The sequence below is a fragment of the Trichosurus vulpecula genome, chromosome 1 (genome assembly GCF_011100635.1).
Source record: "Trichosurus vulpecula isolate mTriVul1 chromosome 1, mTriVul1.pri, whole genome shotgun sequence".
Lineage (NCBI taxonomy): Eukaryota > Metazoa > Chordata > Mammalia > Diprotodontia > Phalangeridae > Trichosurus > Trichosurus vulpecula.
Window position 1 is genome coordinate 372071411 of NC_050573.1, and position 9924 is coordinate 372081334.

General features: G+C 39.6%; 1 pseudogene; it reads left to right on the plus strand.

The window, feature by feature from the left end:
* Window positions 1–737: 737 nt before the first annotated feature.
* On the plus strand, window positions 738–1855 carry LOC118834315 (annotated as a pseudogene).
* Window positions 1856–9924: the final 8069 nt, after the last annotated feature.

Consider the following 9924-nt stretch of genomic DNA (forward strand, 5'->3'; position numbering starts at 1 on the left):
ACACTTTTGGGAGGCCAGAGACAATTTCTCTGATGAATTCCAAAACATCCTTTCCAGAGTAGAGGAGTTCTCCAATTCTCATTTTACTTTATCCTCAATTCTAGTCTGACCTCTCCAACACTTAATATCACTCTGGATATTCGTGACTCAATTACGATGCCAGATTCTCCTTTCCTTAATTTGGCAGGATATTGCTAAAAGGCTGTTACTTGTGACTTAAAGGAAAAAGTAAGTTAAAACAAAATGCAGACAAATTTCAGATTGTCACATTTAAAAGAATTTAAAAAATCTTCACTTATCTGACCTTCTTTAAGAGCAAAATTTCCAGTTACCCACTACAATTTATTGAGCACAATGGGTAATTAAATAATTTTTCAAGGAATGAAATGGAGTTTTACATTGCTACTGAGCAGTGTGTTTATGTGTTGGCCCTCCTCTTTTTCTACCTTTGAGATAAAGAATGGGGAAGGAATAAAAAATGGATATAATGCATAGGACCCTGAGCCCTAAGGGAATTGAGAAATCCTCTAGTCCAGTGGTTCTCAAACTTTTAGACCCCAGGACTCCTTTACACTCTTAAAGATTATTGAGGGGGGAGTCTACCAATGCTGAATGCAAGGAGGAGGGATTGAAAAGTGGGCCAGAGGTGGGGAGGCAGTTACCCTAGTTAGCTAGCTCCTTTCTGTCCTCGACACCTTTGGAGAAGGATCACTGAAACGTTTGCTACCACTCTTGCCATGTTGAAGTCAGAGTGCCCCAAGGAGCCTGAGCAGCTTCAGAAGCTCTATCAGAGTCCTGAGCTTCGAGATGTTAGATGAGAACCAAAGGACCCATTTTGAGCAATGGGGCACTTTATCAGACTATGTGGTGAAAAGGGATCCAGATACCAAATGTTCCAGAGGCTTTGGTTTTGTCACCTATGCCACAGTGGAAGAGGTAGATGCAGCCATGAATGCAAGACCTCACAAAGTTGATGACAGAGTTATTGAACTAAAGAGAGCTATTTCCAGAGAAGACTCTCAAAGGCCAGGCACCCACTTAACTATGAACAAGATCTTTGTGGGTGGCATTAAGGAAGACACTGAGGAGCATCATTTAAGAGATTATTTTGAACAATGTGGAAAAATTGAAGTGATTGAAATCATGACTGACCCAGACAGTGGCAAAAAGAGAGGCTTTTCTTTTGTTGCTTTTGATGACCATGATTCTGTGGATAAGACTGTCATTGAAAAATACCATACTGTGAATGGCCACAACTGTGAAGTAAGGAAAGCTTTGTCTAAGCAAGGAATGGCCAGTGCTTCATCTAGTCAAAGAGGTTGAAGTGGTTCTGAAAACTTTGGTAGTGGCCATGGAAGTGGCTTTGGTGGAACTTTGCCCATGGCAGGAACTTCAGTGGTCGTAGTGGGTTTGGTGGCAATCATGACGGTGGAGGATATGGTGGAAGTGTAGATGGCTACAATGGATTTGGAAATGATGGTGGTTATGGAGAAGGTGGCCCTGGTTACTCTAAAGGAAACAGAGGCTATGGAAGTGGTGGACAGGATTATGGAAACCAGGGCAGTGCCACTATGGGACTGGCAGCTATGACAGCTATAACAATGAAGGAGGCAGAGGTGGCTTTGGCTGTGGCAGTGGAAGAAACTCTAGAGGTGGTGGAAACTACAATGATTTTGGCAACTACAGCAATCAGTCTTCAAACTTTGGTTCCATGAAGTGAGGAAACTTTGGAGGCAAGAGCTCAGGTCCTTATAGTGGGGGCCAATATTTTGCCAAACCATATAACTAAGGTAGCTATGGTGGTTCCATTAGTAATAGTAGTAGTAATAGTTATGGCAGTGGCAGAAGATTTTAATTACTGTTAGGAAACAAAGCTTAGCAGGAGAAGAGCGCCAGAGAAGTGACTAGGAAACTACCAGTTACAACAGATTTATGAAGTCAGCCAAGCACAGTGGTGGCAGGGCCTAGCTGCTACAAGAAGACATGTTTTAGACAATATTTTTTTTATGTAGGGGCAAAAAAACACCAGGACTGTATTTGTGACTAATTGTGTAACAGGTAATTTTAGTTTCTTTTCTGTGGAAAGTGTAAAGCATTCCAACAAAGGGTTTTAATGTAGTTTTTTTTTGCAACCATGCTGTTGATTGCTAAATATAATAGTCTGATCATGACACTGAATAAATGTTTTTTTTAAATTATTGACCCACTCACAAGCTTTTATTTATTTGTTATATATCTATTGGTATTTACCACATTAAAAATGAAAACATCTTACTATTATTATCAAAATAGTTTTGATGTTAAGGACTCCATGTCAAGGTCTTGGGAATGAACAGGAGGCCCTAGTTCACACTTTGAGAACCACTGGTCTAGTCCAAACCCTTCTTTTTATAGTTCAGGAAATTACAGCTCAGAGATGTAAGGTAAGTTGATCAAAGCCACAAAGTAATTAAATAGCAAGAAAAAATACAGAAAAGAAGTCATTTATTCTCTCTCTCTCTCTCTCTCTCTCTCTCTCTCTCTCTGTCTCTCTTTTTCATACATGCACACACACACACACACACACACACACACACACACACTCACACACACATGCATACACATAAAGGGGCTCTCTAGAGGACCTCAATGTTTTTTCTAAGTGGGCAGTTTCCAGCCATCAAAATTTACCTTCCTTTGGAGAGGAGGAGAGGGAGAGGGAAGAGAGGGAGAAGGAGAGAATGAGCTGAATTACCCAATTGGCTGGGTCCCCATTCAGGCAACTTGGACTATTCACAAGTTGTACTTGTCCTTCATTTTCGAAGAGGACGATGACATCAGGGAAATGATGACACGACTTTCTTTTTTTTTAATTAAAGAGGCCATCCCCGGACTATCTTCTTAAAGAGGCCTATTCACTGAATGAGCTTTACCTCATTTAAAGTGAGAACCTGAAAAAGCCTTAGCCTAAAAGGGCCAAGGTCTGTCATTGCATTCTGGGCCATCTCCAGTTGTCCTGATGAATATCTGGCCACTGGACCCAGATGGCTCTGGAGGAGAAATTGAGGCTGGTGACCTTGACAGCTCTCTCTCACTCAAATTAAAGTCAACTGAAAGCCATGTCATCATTTCCCTGATGTCATGGTCCTCTTCAAAAATGAAGAACAAACACAACCTGTTTTTTCTATGATCTGAGGCTCGGTGAACCTTGAGAACTCATTAGGATAGAGTGTCTCTTGACTCAATATTTGACTCCAAGGCTCTGTGCTATTTGTCCCAGAATGCTGTGTAAAGACTTGGCCAGGCCTTTGTTGGAAAGGAAAGGCTTTGGAAAGTTATACAAACAAAGCTGGAGAGAGTGAGTGGTAGAATGGGGTAGTTCACGAGAGAGTCATTAGTTCTAGGTAGCTGGTATGGTGGGAAGAAGAGTAAAACTGGAAAAGATGGCAGCCCTTGCCTGACCCTGATGTTTTGTTGTTCTGGACTGAGGAGCAGTGTTCTCAGAATAACCAGACTTCAATGTTCACACCCTTCCCATGTAAATGAAAATGACACTACTCTCTTAATTCTTTGTTCCTATGTCAACACCCTGCCATAAGTGTTTTTGGCCTGCAATGCCATGCAAAGAGTCCCTAGATAGCCAATGTTGACACCATGGAAACTAAGCTAACATGCTGACATGAGTCACTTGGTGTGTGTCCATCCCTCTATGTTGTAGATGTCATAGGATAAGCCCAGAGTGACCAAAGACGAGTTAAGATCAGGGATCCCTGGGGTACATGCCTGAGGCAGTGATGAAAATGCCTAGTGCAAATGCTAAAAGTTTGATTTAACTCTTTGTTTGCTATTTGCCACATATTCTATGTAATTGCCTTGAATTATTGTTATATTATTAGAACCACAGGACCATAGATTTAGAGATGAAAGGGACCTTTGAAGCTGTATATTCTAACCCCTTCATTTTCAAGACGATGAAACAAGCTGCTGAAGGGAAGTGACTTCTCCTCCTCCTCCTCTTCCTCTTCCTCTTTCTCCTCCTCCTTCTTTTGTTCAACTGTTTTCAAACAATTATTTTACTTTTTCTGAATAAAGTTAAACATTAAATAAAACAAATATTTCATTACATAAAGCAAATATATACACATATGTATATATACATATATGTATACATATATACACATATACGTATATATGTATACATATATGTATATTATATACATATCTCAGACTGCAAATTACTACTGCTTATAGTTTGCTTTTTTACTTCTAAGAAGTTACAATTCAACTTTTTGATCTGTTCTGAAAGCCTATTTCGCTATTTTTCTTGTCATTTTAAAAAATGCTCAATGAACCTCCTTCATTATTGTTGTATTTGGTATCACAATCTCTAGTCTCCTTCAGGTAACAGCTTTTATATGGGGATGTTCAGCTGTTTTGTTGGGAAGTGTCTTTTGTGTCCAAACACACAATTTCTCTGAAGAGATATATACAATGGAATGTGTCTTGAAGGGAATTGTTTTTTCAGATATTTGCTTGGGAATGAGACTCTAATCTATATAATCTTTTGAAATTGTCTTCCTATTCCTTCACAAATGACTTTAAGCCTGATTGAATGTTTGATTTTCTTTTTACTTTAAAAATACATGTTTCCGATCTTACCTATTAGCCTGGCCAACGAAGTTTGGATGACCTTAGAAGTTCCCAAGTAGACTAAGTTTGAAACTTGAGACAAATTAATTATGCTAATCCAGAGTCGCCTACATTGATCCCAATAATTCAATGGGCTGCACACAGATGGAGCAAGCCACCATGTTCTTTTAACCAGTAAATGACAGAGCAGTGATTCAAATTCGAGGATGCAAAAGCAAGATCAATGTTCTTTCCCTCTATCTCACAGTATCCCCAACCTTACTACCAACCTAAGTATTCTGCCTCTAGGGTATGTTTTCAATGGTATTTAGCAGTCTAGCCTTCTTGCCTGCAAACAACACCTCAATAAGCCTTTCACAGTGTCTGAAATTCTACCATTTTGGAACTCTTTCTTAGGCTAAGACACTGGGATTTCAGTAGCTCCATGTTTAAATAAAAATTCCCCATGGCCCATGAATGCATTTTTATCCATGAAAACCAGATTGTGTGATTAATTAGATAACTAGCCATGACCCTGGAAAAGAGAATAGTACCCTGAGGTAAAGAGGTATAGAGCAGGTAGGTGGTGATGGAAAGGAGTTAAAAAAAATGCAAGTTTATATCATAGAACATTGCACAGGAAGGGAAAGTAGGGGTAGGTTGAATAATGAAGTCATCATGAGGGTCCTGAGCATCCCTGGGCATATTTGGAAGAAGTAGGAGTGAGGGGCACATGTGGATGTGGTGGGGTTTAGACTGTGGGAACCCCCTTGAACCCCACTCTGAATCTTCCCATTTGATCTGGCTTTTCAGGTTCAAATAGCCTAGCCTAGCCTAGCCTTCCATTGTCTGGTTACCTCTGAATTGCCTTTTGTCTGTTTCTACCCTTGATAGTATCAAAATATCTACATCCAAGCCTGTTACCCTAGCCCTCTGTTGTCTGTCATCTCCAGGTAGCCTTCAGCTATTTCCCACCCTGGAGTTTGACCACACCCCAGTTACCCCAGTCACCCCAATCTGCCCTAAACCCTTCCTCCCATCACCCCAGACTCCACAGTCTGAATATAAGTTCCATCTTGCCTCCATGAAGGTACTCAGATTCAATCTAGCTCAGTTCAGATTAATCTGGCCCACTGGCTTTAGCATCACAAATTCTCAGGGTCCCTAAGAGTATACCCAATATGGTGAATGTTTAGTAAACTTTGTTTGTCTTTGGCTGAGAAGGCTTGAATTGAATTCATTCAGAAGGACCCAGCATGTCAGTATTTTGAGGTCTCAAGCCCCCGTCCACCCCAAACCTCAACATATATGGATGTACTTGTCAGTATAGAAGCACGAAGAGACAAGAAAGAGGAAACTTATATAGTATCAATAACAAACTTCACCCATTTTGTCCAAGGGCTGGCCTTACCTGTCTATTATATTTAAATTTTCAAGTTTATTTTGCTCTGTATTACTTTGCTAACAAATCTACAGTAAGGGCTAGGCGCATAGTGGGTATTCACGAGACACATTTGTTGATTGTAAAGTATTGAAAGAAATACAAATTTGACCCATGGTTTTGTCACATTTTGACAGCAAAGAATTTGGTTGTGGCTCTGCCATCAGACATATTTCAGTCTTCAGTAAGGATGGCAGTTTAATGGCTCCATCTATATTTTGCGGTATTTATTCACATTGATAGCTGTGTGAGGCACCGTGAATGGATGAATGGCCTGGTGTTCCAGAATGTTACTGTGTCACTACATTAGTTACCAGATGGATACAGCAGCTTGTTTTATAATCCATATTTTGGCAGTTCTTTTGAAATTGGATTTTAAACCATTGGTGCACAAAACAGCCTTTACAAGGGTTATCATAGTTCCCTTTTTGGATTGCAAATGGACCTGCCTATGAGAAATAACTATTAGAAGCAGCTGTTGGTAAGGGTATTTTATGTCAATCAAGCTACCACAAATAACACAGCACTGTATCCTCTGTTAGTTTTGCGATGCAATTTGTATGGCTTCATATTGCCATTAAAAAGAAAAAATAATCTGTTTCGTGACATTTAAACAGGTGTATACCAATGAGAACCTCAAGTGAATATGTAATCTGTTCTAGCAAACAATTTTCTAAAACCACCTGGCACCATATTCCTGCTTACATTTACCAACTCCAGTACCTTCCTTCTACAGCTCTCAGAGTTATTCGTGAAGATTCTTGAGATCCTCTCAACTCCCCATTATTGACCCTTCCCCATCACATATAGAAGGCTTGTAGTTTCAATGTCCAGTGAAAGGCAACTAAGAACCCAAATAACAAACACCAATACTAGATTGAGGAATCAGTGCTGGGAGAAATAGGGTGGGGAGGGTGAGGGAGAGGACGGAGCGAAGTAGAAGTTCAAAGTATCATAGAATTAGAATTTTAGAGGTAGAAATAACATTAGAGACTCAGTGTCATTTTATAACTACATTAACATTTATTTTATTTTTTCGGTTAATGAACATAAACCTTTGTTCCCTCCTACCAATCCCTCCAATTAAACAAAAAGAAAAAACAAAAAAAGAAAAAGAAAAAAAAAAGAAAACCTCTTTGTAATAAATGTGCATGGCCAAATGAAACAAATGCCTGCATTGACCATGTTTCAAAAAAATGTTTCTCAATCTGTACCCTGAGTCTAGTACCTCTTGTTAGGGAGTAGGGTAACATATTTCATCATGAGACATTCGGAATCATGATTGTTCATTCTGTTAATCACTGCTAAATCAAAGTTGATTGTCTTTACAATACTGTTATTGTATAAATTCTTTTCCTGGTTCTGCTCCCTTTACTCTGCATCAGTTCATACACGTCTTCCTAGGTTTTTATGAACCCATACCCTTCTTCACTTCTTATAGCACAGTAGTATTCCATTGTATTCATATTCCATAATTTGTTCAACTTATCCCTTTATTGTCTAGTTCTTTGCCACCACAAAAACAGATCTAGTCATTTTACAAATGAGGAAATTGAATCACAGCAAGTAGAATGTAGAATAGGAATAGATTCTAAAACTTATAGTCAGGAAAACCTGGGTTCAAATCTTGCAGGTAACATTTACTAGCTGTGAAGCCACGGGTATATCACTTGCCCTTTCTGAACTCCGGTCTCCTCATTTGTAAAATAGAAACAGTAATAATACCTGCCTCATACGGTTGTTGTGAGGCTTTTTGCAAACTTTGAAGTATCATGTAAATATCTATTGTTTCCACTCCAACTCAGGAATTCAACTCCTTTGCTTGTGAGTGGATACTTCAGAGGACTTCAGTCATCTTGTCTATCTGATCTTAATCCTTGATATTCTTCTAACTAGCTGAGTAAACTTACATTACTTAACTACTTTTAGCTTCATTTTTTATCATCTATAAAATTACAGGGCAGGATTAACTAACCTCTGAAGTTGATTACAGTTTTCACATTCTGTATTTCCTCCTTCTTTAACTTCCTTTCCATATGCATACACTTAAAGTTAGAAAGGTCCTTAGGGATCATCTAGTCAGTATCCATACTCCCCACCACTGTCTCATCCCCCCCAAAATCAACAAAGAGGACCTCAAACAAGAAAGACGTACTAAGGATCTGGGAGTGAGTACTTTTATTTCTTTTTCTGTTGTTCCTACCTCAAGGCCTGCAATGTAGGAATGAGTGAGCTCCTCAGGGCTATATTGGTAAGCAGGGCAGGAAGATCTTTGGGCATTATAAAGTTTCCCTTACTCTTAACCTCTGTTTCCTTGCATGTGGAGGGGGATTGGGAAGAGAAGGTGGTTTTCTTCAGTGCCCTCGAGTCTGAGCCAATTACATTTGGTTCAGGCTAGATTTAAAAGCCCAAGTCTCAGAATTAGTGTTCAGAGATGAGAGGACACTAGAGAGTTCAATTCCTGGGTTTCTCAACCACAGGAAATCCACAGAATAATATGCAAATAACTTAATGGTAACCTAGTCAAGAGTCCCCAAGCAAATCATTTTCATTTCTGCCTGTCAGGCAGCCTGTGTGAGATGAACTTTTGCTTGGGTAATTGCTTTTCTCCTCTCCCTCCCTCCCTGTCCTGTTTCTATCAAGCCCCCTTCTTTCCCCTTGCAGGAGAAAACTTGTTAGTTCTAAAGAACCAAATAGGAAATTGGGATTTAGCACTGATTTCCCAAGGTGAGAAGAAAATTGGAGCAGGTCACACCCAAGGTCCTGCAGAAAAGAGCCGGGAAAGCCCAGGCAGTCTGGATTCACCCACTCTCCTCTGTTTAAACATTACCATAACTCATTTCCCATACTCAGCAAGTTACCAGACAAAAGATGTGATGACATGAAAGTATATCAAGTAGATTTCCTAATTTATGTCCATGGGATTTGCAAACTTCACTTTAATGTATTCTAAAAATTTCGCATCCTTTCAACAAGATGTATTGAATCTCAGGCCCTAGGATGTGATTGATCCCAACGTTGGGGTAATATGTTATCCTGCGGCAGCAATAGCTGACAGGAGTTTATTATGGATTTTAAGAGGCTAGTACCCTGGGTGAAATCCTCAAAGGTCATTTCCAGAAAAGGACATGGGAGTTTTGAGATCAAACATGAACTTGACTTATATTTTGTAACACAAATGGGCAGTTGATGCAAATGTTTAAGTATTTGATTTCCACCCTAGATGTCCATTTCTAAGTAAAGAAGTATTTGATTTCCACCCTAGATGTCCATTTCTAGGTAAAGAATGGCTATGACTTGTTAGCAGGCTTGGTCAGATCACTCCAGCTAATGAGGTGAAGGTCAAGGGCCAGATTCCCAGGTGAGGCAGTTAAATGTTTTCTTCTCTAGAATCTCAGTCTTGGTCCAGTCACCACTGATAGAGTTACCATAAATACTTATTCTTATTCTCTAAGAGACTCTGAGATTCCTAATATGGTCAGCATAATTCAACCCCAGGGCTGGTACCAGGCAAATTTGAGGTGGAGACAGTCTGTTTGGTGTTTGACTTTCTCATTACTTGTCTAGCCTTTTCTACTTCACTCCACTAATTCCTGCTAAATCTACTAAGAATTTAAGGCATCCTTTCTCTCAAGGATATTTGCATTTAAGTAGGAGTCTCTTAAAGGCTTAAAAAATTCTTCAAGAAACATAAGAATAATATATAAGGGTAGAATCAGCAGTAGTGGGGTGTTTTAGGCCAGAGTCTCAGTGTTCTGCATTGTCATAACATGTAAATGGGCACCTGGATATCTTCTACTTTACCAGATTGAACGTGCCTATAGAGATGTACCTACCAAACTGGGGGTCGGGAAAGAGGAGTTCTTACAGCAGTG